Source organism: Rhinoderma darwinii, chromosome 4, assembly GCF_050947455.1.
Source record: "Rhinoderma darwinii isolate aRhiDar2 chromosome 4, aRhiDar2.hap1, whole genome shotgun sequence".
Classification (NCBI taxonomy): domain Eukaryota; kingdom Metazoa; phylum Chordata; class Amphibia; order Anura; family Rhinodermatidae; genus Rhinoderma; species Rhinoderma darwinii.
The window spans coordinates 255,593,740-255,615,820 of record NC_134690.1 but is presented as its reverse complement, the minus strand read 5'-3'; the positions used below and the strand labels follow the sequence as shown (position 1 = coordinate 255,615,820).

The window sequence follows — 22,081 nt, the reverse complement described above, 5'->3', positions numbered from 1 at the left end:
CATAGCATATCTATAGCACTACGACCCTATAAACTATGGATATGATTAGATACAGTGGCTCAGCAGACAGTATCACACATGATAGGATTAGACACAGTGGCTCAGAAGGCAGTATCACACATGATAGGATTAGATACAGTGGCTCAGAAGGCAGTATCACACATGATAGGATTAGACACAGTGGCTCAGCAGACCGTATCACACATGATAGGATTAGATATAGGGCCCAGCAGACAGTATCAGACAAGATACGATTAGATACAGGGCCCAGCAGACAGTATCACACATGATTGGATTAGATACACAGCTCAGCAGACAGTATCACACATGATAGGATTAGATACAGTGGCCCAGCAGACAGTATCACACAAGATACGATTTGATACAGGGCCCAGCAGACAGTATCACACATGATAGGATTAGATACAGGGCCCAGCAGACAGTATCACACATGATAGGATTAGATACACAGCTCAGCAGACAGTATCACACATGATTGGATTAGATACAGGGCCCAGCTCGCTGACATTGCGGCTCCAGCGCTGGACCCAGGATAGGTAAGAATAATAATTTTGCTTTTTTATGTGTTACTGATTATTTTTGTGTGTTTGTGTTTTTCCTACAGGTTCGGTTGTTGGTCTTCGGATTCGAGGACTTCAATGACGGCGTTTTTTTTATTCTCAATAAAATGGTTAATGAGGGTTGTGTTTTTTTATTTCAATAAAATATTTTTTCTATGTGCTTGTATCTTTTTAAACTTTTATTATCACCGCCTTAGTAATGGCCGCCGGCTGATTGACAACCTCCATTACTAAGACGGGGCTTAATGTTAGCTGGTGCAGAGGCCAACACTAACCCCCATTATTACCCCGGTACCCACCGCCACCAGGAGTACTGGGAAGAGCCGGGTACGAACCAGTTCCCTGACCATCTGTAGTGACGGGCAGGCACCAGGGTGGCCGCAGGCTCGTAGTATTAGGCTGGGGAAGGCCAAAAACAGTGGCCCCTACCACCCTGGTAATGCTGCCTGCAGCTGCTGTGTTGCATCTGGCTGGTTATGAAAATTGGGGGGGACCCCACGTCGTTCTTTCCAATTATTTTTTATTTTATTTTTTTTTAAATGACGTGGGGTCCCCCCATTTTTCATAACCAGACAGATACAATAAAGCAGCAGCAGCAGCCTAGCATCACCAGGGTGGGAAGGGCCACTGTTTTTGGCCTTTCCCCTCCCGATAATACCAGCCTGCGGCCACCCAAGTAGCCGACCATCACTACAGATGGTCAAGTACTGGATCGTACCCGGCTCTTCCTAGCACCCCTGGTGGCGGTGGGTACCGGGGTAATAAAGGGGGTTAGTGTTCGCCTCTGCACCGGCTAACACTAAGCCCCGCCTTAGCAATGGACGTCGTCAATCAGTCGGCAGCCATTACTAAGGCGGTAGTAATATAGTTTAAAAAAAAACACAAAGACATAGAAAAAATATTTTATTGAAATAAAAAAAAAAAACACACAACCCTCATTAACCATTTTATTGATAATAAAAAAAAAGCTGTCATCGAAGTAGTCCTGGAATCCGACGTGGTCCAACGACCGAACCTGTAAGAAAATACACAAAAAATGATTAGTAACACATGTGTTAGGGTATGTGCACACACACTAATTACGTCCGTAATTGACGGACGTATTTCGGCCGCAAGTACCGGACCAAAGACAGTGCAGGGAGCCGGGCTCCTAGCATCATACTTATGTATGATGCTAGGAGTCCCTGCCTCGCTGCAGGACAACTGTCCCGTACTGTAATCATGTTTTCAGTATGGGACAGTTGTTCGGCAGCGAGGCAGGGACTCCTAGCATCGTACATAAGTATGATGCTAGGAGCCCGGCTCCCTGCACTGTGTTCGGTCCGGTATTTGCGGCCGAAATACGTCCGTCAATTACGGACGTAATTAGTGTGTGTGCACATACCCTTAGACTTAGATACAGGGCCCATGTGTGATACTGTCTGTGGGACTCTGTATCTAAGCCTACCACAACGTAGGCTTAGATACAGGGTCCAGCAGACAGTAATCTTATACAGTATAAGATTACTGTGTGCTGGGGCCCTGTATCTAAACCTACAGTGTGGTAGGCTTAGATACAGGGCCCAGCAGACAGGATCACGCATGGGCCATGTATCTAAGCCTACCATGTGATTGGCTTAGATACAGGGCCCAGCAGACAGGATCACGCATGGGCCATGTATCTAAGCCTACAGTGTGGTAGGCTTATATACAGGGCCCACCAGACAGGATCACACATGGGCCATGTATCTAAGCCTACCATGTGATTGGCATAGATACAGGGCCCAGCAGACAGGATCACACAATCTGTGATCCTGTCTCATGGGACCCCTAAGCCTGATACATCGTAGGCTTAGGGGTTGTGCAGTCCCTAAACATTGATGGCCTATCCACAGGATAGGCCATCAATAGCTGATGTGTCGCCCGGTACCCGCGAATCAGCTGTTTTGAAGGGGCCGCAGCAATCGTACGAGAGCTGCTTCCCCTTCATTTCACTACTCGCTCACACTGTGAATCGCCGACACGGATTCGCAGTGTGACCGGAATGAAGGGGAGCAGCTCTCGTACGAGTGCTGCGGCCCCTTCAAAACAGTTGATTGGCGGATCCCGGGAGTCGGACCCCGCCAGTCTGGGCTAACCTTACCTTTCTCTTCGGCCGCGGCGGGAGTTCTGTCGTCTCGATGCTGTGCGCGGCGCATAGCGCTGTGACGTCATGCGCTGCGCACAGCGCTTGACGTCAGGACCTCCGTTGCGATCCGGAACCAGGAAGGTAAGTAAAGTATGTTACTATAGTAACAGGGGCCCGCGGCCCGAGTTACTATAGTAACTTTTTATTGATGTGGTGCGGGGGGCCGTGGGCCCCCCTGGCTTCGGGGCCCAGTCGCAATTGTGACCGCTGCGACCCCTATAGCTACGCCAGTGATGCTACTATAGTGTTTGCTTCAGTCCCTGATATTACATGTGATGTAAAACAGGTTACTAATGGCTCAAGTGTGCCCCTAGAGGTCATGGTTCACAATAACAAGACTGTTGCATGTGATTTGTGCACGGTTCCAAATGGCAACTAGCTGTATACTGCTGCGATGTGTGAATGGAGTGGTGATAAACTCTACAGGTCTGAGAATGTGGTTGGGGTCACCTCAGAGTCAGCTGAATCCAGCAGCAGTGATCCACCTTTTTATTTGAGCGACCACACCAGTGTGAATGTAGCCCTAAGTGACGCACATGAGTTCCTGGACAGTGGAGTCAGTGAGGTGTGTGGGCTGGTGGCTGTGGCCTCGGTCACTAATGAACCACCCAGTAGTGAACCAGATGTACATGAAAACATTACCCTAGAGGTTGGGGCTGTCAATGGTACCAATGAGGACACTACTGCCATGTAAAGTGTGAGAAGGGTTACTACTTCGCCCTTAGAAGTTCTGCCCCCTGCAGGTCTTTCACATGTAGACGTTGAGACCCAGGTAGCTCACACACTTTCCCAGGAGGTAACGGGAGCACTAGAGGGGGTCTTCCAGGCTGGTTTAATGGATACTAATGCAGAGTGTGCTTTAGCCATGGAAGCTGCATGTGACACCAGACAGGTTGCTAAGGCAACAAGTGGTGCTATACCGCTAAGCAGGATGCGGACCCTAACGCTGCTGCAGAGACAACCACTACCGGGTCTGATAGAAGTAACCCAGAGGGGTCGGGTCAGTGCGTTGAAAAATTGTCTCTGGACGGACAGTCTGAGCATTTAAATGCTGAGATGAAAAACTCCAAGATGGAGGGGAGTATAGCGTCTGAAAGTGGTTTGGTAGATGGTACGGTGTATACCAAAACTCACGAGATGAGTGTTACTGAACACTATGAGCCAGTGTCTAAACCAAGGGGTGACACACAAAGCCACTTCATGGATGCGGAAAGGTCCATGAATGTAGGGCACAATACATGTAAATACGGCTGTGATCAGCAAAAGCTAGTAGTGCCTACAAGGGATGAGGATGCTAGGCATGCCAACATAGAAGAGTTGCAGGAGCACCTGTCTAATACACCCAAGGGTGATTATCAAATGTCTGTTACTGTAGGGGTGACCCTAAGTGTGATTATGTCCCAACATAGGAGCTTTGACCCTGGAGGGAGGTTGAAATGTGATCAGTCCTATGGCCTTTATCAAAGGGGGGGGGGGGGATATGTAGCAGTGCAGCTACTGGACAGTCCAGAAACTCAGGTTTTAAGCAACCAGGGAGCATGTACAGCAGAGAGGGTTTTCTCTGCTATTTCTTGGGTGTAAAGCCTGGAATAGGGCCTGGTTTGCTGGAGTGTGAAGGAGAAGGGCGGGCTTCCACTCCATACAGACAGTCCATGTCTTGGGCTGTCTGATGAGCCTAGTTAGGCTTCACCTGAGATGGCTCTTTATATCAGGTGTGTGCTGTTCACACAGGGCTCTCAGTCTGGGGAAGACAGGCATGCTAGCATGTGAGAGTCACCACCGTGTGAGGTAAAACGGTGAAGTTTTTGAGGTGCTGGGCACAAGGCTCAGTGTCACATAGTGAGGGACACTGAATGTGTTAGTTAGAGGCTGGACGGCCTAGGGTTTATTTTGTATGTTTATTGTACCACTGACTGCTATTGTGAAGACAATAAAGCTAGCTGCGGCTGGTTTAAACCTTTTACTCAAGGAGTTGGAGTGAACTTTCTATGTGAGCCAGCCATCTCACCTGGGAGATGGCGATCCCATGAGCTAAGTGGTCCCCAGGTTGTCACAATATATATATATATATAGTGTATACATATATAAGACCCTTTATGGGCAATCTTTGGCCCAAAATAGATTTAATAATCGATTTTGTGCCACAGGATAGGGGATACATGTGTGATCGCTGGGGGCCCGACCCCTGGGACCCCAACGATAAGGAGAACAGGGAACCGAAAGTCCCCCCCTAAGTGCTTCATGAGAAGCTTGGGACTTGCGGGTTCTGTATCCGGCTTCTCCATATAAATTAATGGAGTGCCAGTCGCACTTGTGTGCATGCGTGACCGACGCACCATTCATTTCTATGGAGAAGCCGGACACAGAACCCGAGCTCCTGATGGGGGATTTTGGGTTACCCATTCTCCTCATCACTGGGGATCCCAGTAGTCAGTCCCGCAGTGATTACACATGTTTCCCCTGTCCTGTGGATAGGGAATCTATGTTTTTTGTTGCAAACCTCTTTAACACGTGCGATCTTCCAGAGCTGACAGGAAGATGGCACATGCGCATAACGATCTTATAATGAGGAAATGCGCAGATGCTACCTAAGGAGTTTCCAGTGAGCTTGCGCGGCTTCTGGACAAGTCGGAAACCAGAGCAATCTCAGAAGAGTCGCCGGAGGTTCTGGCATGGACGAGCTCAGTCTTCTAGCTCTCCATGTAGTGCGCTACCATGGACGAGGGCAGTATGATGGCGGGGGATAGTATGTTTTTCACCAGGGGGCGTGGCTTGTCTTAACTGGCGAAGAAGAGCAGAAGACCTTATATTAGTAAGTATGCTGTTTTGCCTTAAGACACAATTTTACAGCATTTTATAGTAAACTGGCCAAACCCTTTAACCCATTAGTGACCGCACCATGTATTTACAGCAGCCACTAACGGGCTTTATTCAGATGCATAAGACTTTTTACGGCGCTGCATCGGAATAAATAAACACAGCAGGGAGCCGTTAAATCTCCCTGCTCTCAGCTACCAGAGGTAGCTGAGGGCTGGGGGCATCCCTGCACGAACAGGTGAGATCAATATCAGTATCGATCTCACCCGTTTAAACCCTCAAGTGCGGTGCTCAATAGCGAGCGCCACATCAGAATTGTTTTGGAGAGAGGGAGGGAGCTCCCTCTCATCCCACCGGCACCCGGCGATAAGATCGCCGGGTGCCGGTGTCTTCTATGGTAGCCAGGGGCCTAATAAAGGCTGCCAGGTCTGCCTGTAGTGTATGCCTGCTAGGTCATGCCAGAGCATTGGCCTAGCAGATGCCTGTCCGTTTTAAACGGACAGGCATAATACACTGCAATACAGAAGTATTGCAGTGTATTATAAATGCGATCGAACGAACGCATAGTGAAGTCCCCTAGTGGGACTAGTAAAAAAGTAAAAAATAAGTTTAAAAAACAAGAAAGTTAAAAAAAATAAAAACCCACTTTTGCCCCTTACAAATTGCTTTATTATTAAAAACTAAATAAAGTAAAAAAGTTACACATATTTGGTATTGCTGCGTCCGTAATGACCCCAACTATAAAGTTATTACATAATTTAACCCGCAGGGTGAACGTCGTAAAAAATAAAAAACAAACAATGCAAAAATTGCTGTTTTCTGGGAATCCTGCCTTAAAACAAGTGTGATAAAAAGTGATCAAAAAGTCGCATCTACTCCAAAATGGTACCAATAAAAACTGCAAGTCGTCCAGCCATACAACTGCATCGGCTAAAAAATAAAAAAAGTTATGGCTCTTCAAATATGGAGACACAAAAACAAATCATTTTGAAAAAAAATTGTTTTTGTGTAAAAGTACTAAAACATACAAAATCTATATAAATTTGGTATTGCTGCAATTTCAACAACCCGCTGAATCAAGTTATTGCGTTATTTATACCACACGGTAATCGGTGTAAATTTAGGGCGCAAAAAAGTGTGGCCAAATTGCAGGTTTTTTCTATTTCCTCCCAAAAAGAGTTAATAAAAGTTAATCAATAAATTCTATGTACCCCAAAATGGTGCTATTAAAAATTATAACTTGTCCCGCAAAACACAAGACCTTATACAGCAAAAATAAAAAAGTTATAGCTCTTTGAATGAGACGATGGAAAAACGCAAAAAATAGCCTAGTCATTAAGCTTTAAAATAGGCTAGTCACCTTTGCAGACATTTTTTTTCTGTTTTCTTTTTTTTGTGTGCTTGGCTTGACTTTGCCATTTGTTTTAAAATCAACACTCAGTATGTTTACATGTTGTGCCCTCAAGTTTAACTGGTTGCCGACACAGGACAAGAATGCTCGTCCTGAGCGGCGGGTACTTCGCGCATTAGGACGAGCACTCTCGTCCTGTGTGACAGCCCTCTGTGCGCTTCTGTGCGCGCAATCGAGAGCGGGGCAATGGCTGTAATACACAGCCACGGCCCGCTCTGACAGCGGAGAGGAGAGAAACATCTTCTCTCTGCCGTTAACCCCTTGAATGCCGTGATCAAAGCTGATCACGGCGTTCAAGGAGAGGGGACTGCACTTTGATTGCGTCACAGAAAATAACTGTGACGCGATCAAAGCCCACAACTCATATGGCCAGACAGACAGGGCTGTCTGAACATATTTCCTGTTCACAATCAGTACACAGGCTAATGTACTGGCATAAAGATCTATGCCAGTACATTGCAGTTACAAAATAAAAATCAAAATGATAAATCCCTTTATGGGATTAAAAAAAAAAGTTACATGAATGTAAAAATTTTTTTATGATAAATAAATAAATAAAAAGTCAAAAAAATAAACAGAAACACACATTTTTTATAATAAATAAACTTTTTAAAATATAAGACCCAAAACATGAAATAATATAGACATATTTGGTATCGCCACGACCGTAACAACCTGTACAACAAATGTATACCATTATTTATGATGATCGGTGTATGGTGTAAAAAAAAAAATATTAAAACTGCAGCAGAACAGCTTTTTTTCTGCATTTTCGCCAAAATAAAAATGTATAGAAATTAAACGATAATGTATTTGTACCAAAAAATGGTACCTACATAAAGTACAACTCGTCCCGCAAAAAACAAAGTCTCATACAACTACGTCGTAGAAAAAATAAAAGGGGTATGAGCGTCGGGATGCAAAGAGGGAAATCTAAAGAAATTGCTCTGTCCTCAAGGCCAAAATTGGGCGTGTCCTTAAGGGGTTAATGAGCTGCGCTGTTAGGAATAGGTTCATACCAATATTTTCGGTAGCCCATTTTTAAAAATTTAATTTCAGCCATTCATTTCACATTAAGAAAGTAAAGATCACAAGGTAGTTTGGTTATGTAGTTTCATTTTGTTGTTGTTTTTTATTGATGTCCTCACATTCTTTCAAAATTCTTATTTGGAGAAAATTTTCAGCTAGTTTTACAGTAGTGTGAACTAGTATGAACTAAGCAGAATTTATATTTAAATGCTTTTCAAAGCTCTATATTGATCAAGGATACAGAAAAACTATTTTCCAAATGTCTTTCTTTAACCATTTTGTCTAATGTTTAAATAATGCTGTTCATTTGCATTTTATAATGAAAATCTAGGTCTATGACTAAATACACATAAAAGATCTGTCACACGGACAGTGGTGTGAACCCAATGTGTTGCCAATGGATTTGGCATGGGGCTAAGCTATGAAGTGAAATCTAAGGGATTCCTAGGTCACTACCCCCAGAGTAGTCTTCGTTAGCAAAGTCTGATGTAAACAGGTATAGTTCCAAAACAGTAGGTAATATACAGGGTCAATGCAAACCGAGGTCACGGCAGGCAGCAGATCATCACTCACAGCAAGATGAGCCAGTGGTCAAGCCTGGCAGAGTGTGGACATAACGGAAGAAATTCCTCTTAGCTTTGACGTCAGACGCCAGGAACACTTTTTAAAGAGGCTCTGTCACCACATTATAAGTGCCCTATCTCCTACATAAGGAGATCGACGCTATAATGTAGGTGACCGTAATTCTTTTTATTTAAAAAAACAATCAATTTTTACTACTTTATTAGCGATTTTAGATTTATGCTAATGAGTTGCTTAATGCCCAAGTGGGCGTGTTTTTACTTTAGACCAAGTGGCCGTTGTACAGGGTAGTGTATGACGCTGACCAATCAGCCTCATGAACTCTGCTCCATTCATTTACTCAGCGCATAGGGATCCTGCTAGATCCTTATGTGCTGTCTTAGGCTGGAATCACACGAGCACATTACGTCCGTAATGGAAAGGAACGTATTTCGGCCACTAATCCCGGACCGAACATACTGCAGGGAGCCGGGCTCCTAGCATCATAGTTCTGTACGACGCTAGGAGTCCCTGCCTCGCTGCAGGACAACTGTCCCGTACTGTAATCATGTTTTCAGTACAGGACAGTTGTCCTGCAGCGAGGCAGGGACTCCTAGCATCGTACATAACTATGATGCTGGGAGCCCTGCTCCCTGCAGTGTGTTCGATCCGGGATTAGCGGCCGAAATACGTTCCGTCCATTACGGACGTAACATGGTCGTGTGAATCCAGCCTTATACTAACACATTAACAATACTGAAGTGTTTAGACAGTGAATAGACATTCCACAGGATGTCTATTCACAATCTCTGCATTTCGTTACTGTTTCTATGGTGGTTACAGCAGAGGTAGCGTGACCTCGTTGTAACCTGTCATTTACAATGAGATCTCGCGAGATCACGCTTTCTCTGTTGTAACTACTACAGACAGAGTAACGAAGTGCAGAGATTGTGAATAGACATCCCGTGGAATGTCTATTTACTGTCTAAACACTTTAGTATTGTTAATGTATTAGTATAAGACAGCACATAAGGATCTAGCAGGATCCCTATGCGCTGAGTAAATGGATGGAGAGGAGTGCAGGACGCTGATTGGTCAGCGTCATACCCTCCCCTGTACAATGCCCACCCTTTCACGCTGCAGCCCTTTTTCAGATTTTCATTTGAAAATGAAGAAAATGAAAAAAACTGCGATTCCTCCATGGTCTTTGGCGCGCCATTTTTAAGGAATTCACTGTACAATTAAAACAACATGTTAATTTTTTTCTATGGGTCACTACGATTACGCCGATACCAAATATGTGTAGTTTTTTCTATATTTTACTACTTTTACAAGTAAAAACCTAAGTGTAAAAAAGAAAATGTATTTTGTTTCGCCAAATTCTGAGAGCCGTAACTTTTTTATTTTTCCGTCGATTAAGTAGTATAAGGGCTTATTTTTTGTGGGATAAGCTGTAGTTTTTAATAATAACATTTTGGTGTATATGCGACGGTTTGATCACTTTTTATTTCATTTTTTGTGGGAGATTAGGTGAACAAAACATAGAGATTCCGGCGTTTACAATTATTTTTTTACGGCGTTCACCATGCGGGTTAAATAATGATATATTGTGATAGTTCAGATTTTTATGGATGCGGCGATACCAATTATGTTTATTTATTTATTTTTTTACTATGCTCTAGGGGGAAAATGGTTTTTTTTTTTACTTTTAATTTTTAATTTTTTTTGACACAAAAAAAATACTTTATTTAACTCATTTTTACATTTTTTTATTAGTCCCCCTAGGGGAATTCAACCAGCGATCGTTGGATCGCTTGCACGATATACTGCAATACTAATGTATTGCAGTATATCGTGATTCTGACAGTCTACTATGAAGCCCTGCTGGTGGCAGAGCTTCATAGGAGTACCAAGATGGCGGACCTGGGGGACTTCGTAAGGCCCCCAGGCAGCCGTGCGAACCAACGGCTCCCCCAATCTCGCCGCGGGGGGGCCGTTGATACGTTACAGAGGGCCGCCCCCTGTTTTTAGTAATTTAAATGCCGCGATCTCTATTGAACGCGGCATTTAACGGGTTAAACAAGCGGGATCGGGCTAAAACCCTGAAGTGTGGGCTGTAACACACAGCCGACATACTCGCTCTATGGAGCGGACTCAGCCCGTGAGCCCGCTCCATATTCCCCCACCCGGCGTGCGCCGTATATATATGGCGGATGTCGGGAAGGGGTTAAGCAACTCATTAGCATAAATCTAAAAATCGCTAATAAAGTGGTAAAAATAGATTGTTTTTTTAAATAAAAAGCACTGCTGTCACCTGCATTATAGCGCCAATCTCTTTATGTAGGAGATAGGATCACTTATAATGTGGTGACAGAGCCTCTTTAAACACTAACACCATAGGTGATCTCTTGCCACTGCAAGCATGCTTTCACTGAAGAGCGTTCCTTTAAACAGACAGCCATAATTATTTGCTCCCACACCCTTGGAATCTGGGTAAAGCTGGTTCTGGCCCATCTACCCTGAGGAATTATTTGGCCGTGAGGAAACGAGTTGGGAGGATTTTTTCTATATTAAGGGAGGTTCCCCGTTCCCCTTGCATCAATCAATAGCGGATGATATCCAGCATCTGAACGGGTAGGGGGGTATTGACCCCTAGTCTTTATGTACTTCACTACCATTTGTACAAAGAAAATATCAAACTAAATCCTGGTGAATACGCTTCTTTAAAAATGATATATGAGTTGCTGTCTAAACTGACCAATTAATCAAATTTTTCTGGATATATGCCATATACAATGCAAGAACCCACTATATATGACTATATGATATATGAATTTACTATATGTATATGTTAATATTGTGCTAAAATCTTTTTAATATGAAAATACAGTAAAGGTTATATTTTATGTATAAACTCCGGTTCTACTTTTTCTTCATAACGGGAGACAGAGGGTCAGTAAGGGCAGACAAGACGTGGTAAAAGTACAGTTAGTCGACAACCATAAATCCAATTAGATAATAAAGTAAGAGTACTAACTAACAAGCAAAATACCTAACAGCTAAGGCTCAGAGCAAAGGGGGAGGCTATGAACCAAGTACCCTGGAAAAGCTGTGTGAATTGATGTTGGCAGAGATCCTGGAGGTGAGCATCTACGAAGGAGGCCATGAAAAGGGGAGCAAGGAGAAGCAGCACTGTGTCTACTCAGACAAACAAGATGCAGAGGAAAGGTAAGTATGAGGGGGGAACGAGGAGCGGCATATACGGCCATGGCGAGATCTTTGCATGGATTGTATTTACATGCATGGTTTGGATTTAAAGTAAATTCAGGATTGAGTAGTTAAGCACAGTCTCCCAATCTTCCCTGAGACACACAGAGAAGCTGGTTACAAGGGTGGACCTTTCCTTTAAGTTGAATGGATAGTTAAATAGAGTGAAATTATATGGCAAACGGTATGTGAACACCTGACTATAACACCTTTATGAGTTTGCTAAACATTCCAATCCAAAATCATGGGCATTAAGGGCTCACTTTTGCTGCCATAAGAGCCACCACTATTCTGTAAAGCCTTTCCACAAGATTTCGGGGTTTGTAGGAATTTGTGCCAATTCAGCCAATTGAGAGATCAGGCACTAATGTTGGACGAGAGGGTTAGCCTCACAATCAGCGTTCCAATTAACTCTAAAAGTGTTCGATGGGTTTGAGGTCAGGGCTCTGTGCAGGTCACTCAAATTTCTCCACACCAAACTGATCAAATCTTGCCTTTATGGACCTTGCTTTAGTTGGAAACAGCTATTTAAAATGTCTTTGTATGCTGTAACATTAACATTACCCTTCACTGGAAATAAGGGGCCTAGCTCAAACCCTGAAAAAAAGCCCCAGACCATGACTCCTCCGCCACCAAATTTTAGAGTAGGCACTATACATTCCAGTAAGTAGTGTTCTCTGACATCCACCAAACCCAGATTCAATCAGACTACCACATCGTGAAATGTAATGCATCACTCCAGAAAACACATTTTCACTGCACCAGAGTCCAATGGTGGCGTGCTTTACGTCACTCCTGCCGACACATTGCATTGTCCATGGTGATCTTTGGCTTGCGTTCAGCCTCTCGACTTTGGAAACACATTTCATGAAGGTCCTGATGCACAGTTTTTGATGTCACTTTCAAAAGGCAGTTGAAACTCTTTTGTGATTGATGCACAGACTAAAGACGTTTTTTACGCGTCAAGCGTTTCAACACTCTGCGTCCCCACCCTGTGAGTTTGCATGGTCGATTGCTCCATGGCTGAGCTCTTGTTATTCCTAAATGCATCCACTTCCTAATAATAGCACTAATAGCTAAGCAGGTGAAATCTAAATTATCATAAATTTAATGAACGGACTAGTGGAAAAGGTGGCATACGATGACAGCACCATGTTTAAAGTTGCTGAGCTCTTCAGTATGACCCATACTACTAACAATGTTTGTCTACGGAGATTGCATGACTTTGTGCTTCATTTTATGTACCTGTTTGCAAATGGTGTGGCTGAAACACCTATATTACATAGTTAGTATGGTTGAAAAAAAGACACATGCCCATCAAGTTCAACCAAGGGATGGGAAAAGGGGATGGGAAACATTTCTACAAATAGGAGCTCATATTTTTTTGTTCTAGGAAATTATCTAAGCCTTTTTTAAAGCCATCTACTGTCCCTGCTGTGACCAGCTCCTGCGGTAGGCTATTCCATAGATTCACAGTTCTCACAGTAAAGAAGGCTTGTCGCCCCTGCAGATTGAACCTTTTTTTCTCTAAGTCGGGGAAGTGCCCCTTTGTTATTTTAGTGGGTTTTACATGGACAGGATTTCACCATATTTTTTGTATGTGCCATTCATATATTTATATAAGTTAATCATGTCCCCCCTTAGTCGTGTCCTTTTCAAGACTAAATAGGTTTAATTATTTTAATCTTTCCTCATAACTTATATTCTCCATGTCCCTCATTAGCTTCATTGCTCTTCTTTGTATTTTTTCCAACTCCAAGGCATCCTTTCTATGAACTGGAGCCCAGAACTGAACTGCATATTCTAGATGAGGCCTCACTAATGCTTTGTAAAGTGGCAATATTACATCCCTGTCCCGCGAGTCCATGCCTCTTTTAATACACGACAATATCTTGCTGGCCTTTGAAGCAGCTGTTTGACATTGCATGCTCTTATTTAGTTTATGATCTACAAATACACCCAGATCATTCTCAACACGTGACTCCCCCAGTATAGCTCCCCTAGGACACATGATGTATGCAGATTGTTGGTACCCGGATGCATAACTTTAAATTTATCAGCATTAAACTTAATTTGCGAAGTGGATGCCCAAACACTTAGTGTGTTTACATCAGCTTTTAATTTATGAACATCTTCCATAGATTTAACAATACTACATAGCTTGGTGTCATCTGTAAAAATAGAAATAGTGCTATTAATCCCATCCTCTATATCATTAATAAATAAGTTGAATTATACTGGTTCCAGCACGGAACCCTGGTGTACACCACTTATAACCAGGGGCAATTAAGAGTAGGAATTATTGACCAGAACTCTCTGGGTACGGTCCTTCAGCCAATTCTCAATACAATTACAAACTATACTTTCTAAACCTATAGTCTTTAAGTTACCCATTAGACGTCTTTGAGGGACAGTGTCAAATGCCTTTGCAAATTCCAAAAATACTATATCCACAAATAAATAAGGTTGGTTTGACAACTTCTGTCCTTAGTAAAACCGCACTGGCTGTCACTTATAATACAATTCTTTTGTCACATAATCCTGTATATAGTCCCTCAATAGCCCCTCAAACATATTCCCCATGATGGATGTTAAGCTTACTGGTCTATAATTACCCAGTGAAGACCTAAACCCCTTTTTGAAAATATGCACCACATTTGCCCTACGCCAGTCCCTTGGCACTATACCAGTCAGTAGAGAATCTCTAAATATTATGAAGAGGGGGCAGAAATAACTGAACTAAGCTCTTTAAGAACTCTAGGGTGTAACCCATCTGGTCCCGGGGCCCTGTGTACACATATTTTATTTAACTTAGTTTGGAACATATCTACATTCAACCAATTCATTATATCAACTGATATATTAACAGCACTGGCACCGGCTACATCAGCTGCTCTTTCTTCTGTTGTAAATACAGAGCTAAAGAACCCATTTAGTAACTCTGCCTTCTCTTGATCCCCTGTGACCAACTCCCCATTACCACTATTTAGGGGTCCTACATGTTCAGACTTTGGCTTTTTTGCTTTTACATACTTAAAGAATTGTTTGGGATTTGTTTTACTATCCTTGGCCACCTGCCTTTCTTTTTGTATTTTTGCTGATTTTATTACCTTTTTACAGATTTTATTAAGCTCTTTATAATTTACAAAGGCTACAGCTGTACACTCAGATTTGTATTTTTCAGATGCCCTTTTACTACAATAATAATGGTGTATATCTGTAATCGTCCAAGGAATGTTACTTTCCCTAAATGTAAATTTTAAGTGAGTGGATAAAACAGTGCAAGTACAACAAGACATGTGATGGACAGGTGGTAACTATAGCTTTCAGCAGTGAGTGATGGAGATCTGGATTATATGGTAGAACGTAGTTGTTTTAACAGAAGACTGTTATTTCTGTCAGCGTTGTAACTGGGTGACTGGGTGACAATGAACATTGTTGATTTTCTAGTGCTTGGCTTCATCGGTTATCACTTAAAAAACTGACAATAAGTACTACTTTGTAAGTCAAATAACTGGTTTAGTGTAACAATACAACAAATGTTATCAACAGCTAAGCGAGACATTGCCCGAGAAACCCTTAGCAGTTTATCCATGGTAATATGCACTTCACCGGCTTATTCAAATAATTCGTAGAAAAGTTATATTTACAGATCATCTCTAGTTCTTATCTGAAATAAGAAACTGACATTGTTAACATTTAACTATAGCTGCATATCTTAAATTTTAAGAAGATAACAGAATGTTCCCTTTGATTACATTACAACATTTATAATTACAATGTTAAAACGTAAACATTCCGAGATTGCCAGATTGCATTTTATGACGCTAGTTTCTTTATTATTCTTTAATTTGAATTAAAGCATGCAATGATGATGAAGATTATTTTAACCTCTTTTCATAGAATCACATACATGTACATTGCGTAAAGATTATGATCCCCACATACCAACGTATATGTTTCTGATGGTGATTGCACGGTGCACAGAAGCTGTGCCAGTGCGATCATCTGCTTGAGGATGGCTGTGACAGCCGTCCTCCAGTACTACTAAAATGCTAATTTTGGCATCACCCTACATGTTGGGTATCCTGTACTGGTAATGACTAGTATAATAAAGTTAATCAATTAAAGGTAGATGGTAGGTGGCGTAAAAAAAACTATGATAAAATAGATTTTCTCATGCATTCCGCTATTATAATAAAATTGTGTAAATTAAACATTAATTTTTATGCTTCCCAACATGATGTCTAAAAAATCCCACATCCCACAAAAAACAAGGCTTAAGAAAGCTTTGTATACAGAAAAATAAAAAATAATGACTAACGGAATGCGTTGAGACCACGAACCTTTTTAGAAATGTCCATTTTGTGGCATAGTTCGGAGGTATGCTTTATCTAAGGAAAAAAAATAATAACAAAAGTACAAAATCAGTATCACCGCTTCTGTAACGACCTGTACTATAAATGATGACATTTATCCTACAGGGTATACACCATTAACAAAATGAAACACAATGGCAGGATTTATTTTCTATCATCCCACTTTCTATTAAATGAATAAAAAGTAATAAAAAAAAGTGTGCCCCAAAATAGTACCAATGAAGTGTTTTTATTGTGCAAAAGTAGTAAAAACATTAAAAAAAAGCTATAGAAATTTGGTATTGCCGTAATTGTAATGACCCACATTGTTCACTGTGCAGTATAAATGACACATTAACTCTGACAAAACAAACATAAAACACATTGGTGGAATTGCTATTTTTTCCAAAACTTACTCAAATGTAATTTCTAAAAGTAATACTACATTATATGTACCCCAAAATGGTGCCATGAAAAGATGCAACTCGTCTCGCAAAAAGCAAGCCCTAGTCTGGGAATGCGGTGACACAACAATTTTCTTATTTTGTAAAAGTAGTAAAACATAAAAAAAAAAAATATATAAATTTGGTATCATCATAATTGTACTGACCTGCAGAATAAAGTTACCATGTCATTTATACCGCATGGTGAATGCTGCCATTTTTGCTTTTAATATAAACATTAAAGGGGTTTTCCAGGACTTATATTTTCATGGCCTATCATTAGGATAGGTCATCAATATCAGATCGTTAGGGGTCTGTGTCCCTACGATCATCTGACTGAAGGGGGCGTGGTGAAGAACGCCAAAGCCTCTTCATAGTTTACATCCACATCGTTACACATCTGTAGCAACTGAACCTGGGATTGCAGCTAAATCCAATTCCCTTGAATATTCCGTTCTGTCAGCTGATCGGTGGGGGTGCTCAGTCGTACCCCCTCCAATCTCATATTAATGACCTATCATAAGGATAGGCCGTCTATATAAAAGTCCCGGAAGACCCCTTTAATAATATTAATTTACTATTTGTATATATTATGTTGATTTATTTATTTGTTTTGGCATTAACCCCTTAAGGACACGGCCAATTTTGGCCTTGAGGACAGCAATTTTTTTTAGATTTCCCTCTTTGCATCTCGACGCACAACTCTTTTATTTTTTGTACAACGAAGTTGTATGAGAGTTTGTTTTTTGCGGGACGAGTTGTACTTTATGTAGGTACCATTGTTTGGTAGAAATACATTATCGTTTAATTTCTATACATTTTTTTTTTTTGCGAAAATGCAGAAAAAAAACAGTTCCACAACAGTTTTAAGAATTTTTTTTTTACACCCTGCACCGATCATTATAAATAATGTTATACATTTGTTGGTCAGGTTGTTATGGTCGTGGCGATACCAAATATGTCTATATTATTTTATGTTTTGGGACTTATATTTTAAAAAGTTTATTATAAAAAAATGTGAGTTTTTGTGTATTTTTATTTACTTTTTATTTATCATAATTTATTTTTTTTTACATTCATTTAACTTTTTTTTTTTAATCCCATAAAGGGATTTATCAATTTTAATTTTGATTTTGTAACTGTAATGTACTGACCTAGATCTATAAGCTAGTACATTAGCCTGTGTACTGATTGTACACAGGCAGTTGTTAGGGCATACCTCACTATGCCCTAACAGGAAATATGTTCAGACAACCCTGGGGTCCTTCAATGGACCCTGGGCTGTCTGGCCATACAAGTTATGGGCTTTGATCGCGTCAGTTATCTTCTGTGGCGCGATGAAAGTGCAGTCCCCTCTCCTTGAACGCCGCGATCAGCTTTCATCGCGGCGTTCAAAGGGTTAACGGCAGAGAGAAGATGTTTCTCTCCTCTCCGCTTTCAGAGCGGGGCCGTGGCTGTGTATTACAGCCGTTGCCCCGCTCTCGATCGCGCGCACAGACGGCTGTCACACAGGACGAGAATGCTCGTCCTAATGCGCCAAGTACTCGCCGCTCAGGACGAGCATTCTCGTCCTGTGTCGGCAACCAGTTAACTTGGCTTCAAGATGCTAAAACGTATATAAATCTTTTTTGGCAAGTAACATAATTTTGTATGGATGCTACGTGATGGGCGCTAGTTGCCAATCTGTCTAGGGCCCAAAAATACCTTGTTCCGGCCCAGCCACCTCATATACCTGCATAAATTGGTGACTGATCTCTTTCTGTGCACAGAGATTTGTTTCTAATAAATCAATTGCTAAATGGCAACTGGCCACCAAATAATATATAATGAGTATATATAGTTAACATTGTCTATTAATTTGACTTAATAACGTAAAGAATCCGAGATTACATTTTTAAAATTGAAACTGCATTATAATTAGTACCCAATTAAAAAACATTTTTAGTTCATGCAACGTGTACGCTCTGAGTATTGCCTTCCATTTGTGCCTAGTGTTCATTACTGAGTTAACTGAATCAGGTTTTATTTAGTCTTCAAGGGTTGATGATATCTTCATTCAGCCTTACAGCATGTTTGCTTTTGTGTTGAGACAATTTTATTGTACTTATTATTGTAACAACTTGATTGTGGCTTAATTGCATTTTATGTGGCTATTTTATTACTTTCATATGCAATAAAGATATTATGTTTTAGTTGGAACAGTTGTAAATGAGTAACCATAATAGTCCTTGAAATTAAGCAAACCAAACTGTAAAATGTATTTATTGGTCACTGGTTATTTATGTAGTTCTAAAGTAATTCATGGTGTTGTATGTAAAATGCACTAGTGGGTCTCACACTATAAATTCTATCTCAGGCACTAATAAATATAAAGGCCAATTTCATGAGATGGCAATAAAGCTTTGCATGTTTTGGAGTATGGTAACAAACAGGACTCTGCATATTACTTTGCCAAATATACACAAAACAGTACTGCTAACTAGCGGTAATTATTTCTCAGTAAAAAGGGATTAAAAATTTTATATTGAAAAATAATATACTTTTGTAATATGTATTTTTCGGACTATAAGACGCACCTGACCATAAGACGCACCCAGGTTTTAGACAACAGAAAATAGTAAAAAAAATATTTGTTAAAAAATAATTTATTCTGTTTCACCACATTCTGACAGCCAACATTTTTTAAATATTTTTTTCATCGATTGAGCAGTATGAGGGCTTATTTTTTGCGGGACGATCTGTAGTTTTATTGGCACCGTTTTTTGGAACATACGATTTTTTTGATCACTTTTTTCTTTATTCCATATTTTAAGCACTAAGGTGACAAAAAAAATATTTTGATGTTTTAAATTTTTAAACTCACCGTTTGAGTCTAATAATGGTATAGTGTAATAGATCGGACTTTTATGGACGCAGCGATTCCAAATGATTAAATTTTTTACATTGTGCTTGGGGAAAAATGGGAAAGGGTTTTTTTTTATACACACTCCTGAAAATGTATCTAACATTTTTTTTTTTTTTACACATTTTATTAGTTCCCCTAGGGGACTTAACCAGCGGCTACTTGGTTACATGTGAAGTCACTGAAACAGCGTAACTACACTGTTTCCCTAACTCCCATAGTAGTGACTGGCAGTTACAGAAGTAGCGTAGCATGCGAGCTACACTGTTTACGTAACTACTGTTCAGTTCTATGGGCGTTACGGAAACAGCGTAGCTCAGCGAGTTACGCTGTTTCAATAACTTCACATGTAATAAAGTGGCTGGGAGAGCACAGAAAGCTAGAACGGGGTTTAGGGGGTCGCTATTGACCACGGCATTTAACTAGTTAAAGTGGTTTGCCATAAAACACATTTATCCCCTATCCACAGGATAGGGGCTACATGTGAGATCGCTGGAGGTCCCACTGCTGGGACCCCCAGCGATAAGGAGAACAGGGGACCGAAAGGCACCCAAAGCGCTACATGAGAAGCCTGGACTTCCGGATTCTGAGTCCGGCTTATCTGTTCCACAGCTCCATAGAGATCAATGGAGAGCCGTTCGTGCATGCGCAGAAGAATCCCATTGATCTCTATGAAGCTGCCGGACACAGAACGCGGAAGTCACAGCTTCTCATGTAGCGCTCTTGGTAACATTCGGTTCCCGTTCTCCTTTATGGATCACACATGTATCCCCTAACCTGTGGATAGGGGATGCATGTGTTTTATGGCACAAGCACTTTAAACTGCAAGGAACAGAGAAATTGCTGTTCCTGGCAGTTAGAGCAGCGTGTCAGAAGCGGACACCTGCAGTGTATGGATCAATGTATGGGATCATGGTCCGTAAAAAGCAAAAGATAGGACATGTATGAATTCTATGTGAGGGGCGCAAGTTGCCCAATCTGCCTAGGGCACCAAAGTAACTTGTCCCGGCCCTTCTACCTCATATGCCTACATAAATTGGTGACTGATCTGTTTCTGTGCACAGAGCATTGTTTCTAATAAATAAATTGCTAAATGGAAACAGCCCACCAAATAATATGATGAGTATATAAAGTTAACATTGTCTATTAATTTGACTTATAATGTAAAGAATCTGAGATTATAAAAATGTAATTTAAACTTCATTATAATAACAACTACTATCCAATTAAAATAAAATGTTAGTTCATTCAATGTCTGCACTCTGAGTATGACCTTCCATTTGTGGATAGTGTCATTACTGAGTTTTTCATATTGAAAAATAATACACTTTTGTAACATACTTACTTTTGAATTCTGCTCCGGTCCTCCCATGTTCCCTGATGCTCCGGTGTTTACATCAGTTGTGTAGTTCACATGACTGCAGTTGCAAATCTACACTGTGAAAGCAAAAATATTTTCCAAAGTGTTTTAGACTTACTGTATACCTTATATACTCATATCCTTATATGCTTGTACAAGTTAGTTATATTAGAAGGTAGATGTTCTGGGACTTTAAGGCAGTAGTTCTGTGTGCAAAGCACTACGCAGCAATAATAAGAATTAAAATGGAGAATCATAGTGCTGTGTGCAAAGCACTATGCAGCAATAATAGGGAAGATAAGGGAACGGCCCCCCTAAGAGCCAATTAAGTTATGGAACTTTATCTAAATTTTCTGACTCATTTGTTGTTGCAATTTTGTTACAAATATCCGTGCTGATAAGAATAAAGTAGAAGCATTTTCATACAGTAACGTGTCTGTGTGTTTTTGCTACTCCGAGCTGCTCGTACTCATAAATTGATTTTTAAAAGCTAATTTGGAGCTGGATGGAACTCAAGGCATAGTGGGATGCTAAATTGCACTCACAACACCATGGCATGTTACGCCACTATGGACAAAATGTCATTTTAGCTATCAATTATTGATTGCCAGTCATGCTACGTAACATTACGACACCTCATTGCACCAAAATCCTCCACAAGAGTGCCGGGTCTGATTGAGGTTGATAGGGAGAACCAGAGCAGAACGTTCGGCCTCATGCACATGGTCGTACCCGCAATCACTGCCCGTGATTGCGGGCACGGCCGGCCAAAGACAGCCACCCACATTTTTGGCCCGTGCTCCCATACAATGTATGGGAGCACGGTCCATAAAATGCAAAAGATAGGACATGTCCTATCTTTTTCGGCAGCTTTCTATGGCCCGGACACCTTGTCCTTGTCCATGGACAATAGAAGTGAATGGGTCCGTAATTGCGGACGATTTTTACGGTCGTGTGCAGGGGGCCTTAAAGGTAAGTTTATGACAAAGTGTATTATGTTTCAATAAGGGGAAGCTTCAAGGAGTTTTCTTATTCTTCGAAAACCCTTTTAAGAAAGAGTTTATCTGGTTTTACTGAATTTCACTTTAACGTTAAAATACAGACCTTATAATATGGTAATAAAATTGAAGCACTTGAAGTTGGCAAAGCATTAACCAAACACTTGTTGAGACTAGTAAGTTTTTT

At 41.1% G+C, this 22,081-nt stretch overlaps 1 long non-coding RNA gene across 1 annotated transcript; it reads right to left on the bottom strand.

Annotated features, from left to right (window-relative positions):
- Positions 1-1,521: 1,521 nt before the first annotated feature.
- LOC142761085 (uncharacterized) lies at positions 1,522-21,094 on the bottom strand. Its single transcript, XR_012883501.1, has 3 exons — positions 20,882-21,094; positions 16,180-16,227; positions 1,522-1,596 (listed from the first exon to the last, which is right to left on the bottom strand). It is a non-coding gene; the product is annotated as an uncharacterized LOC142761085 (long non-coding RNA).
- Between the last annotated feature and the right edge of the window lie 987 nt (positions 21,095-22,081).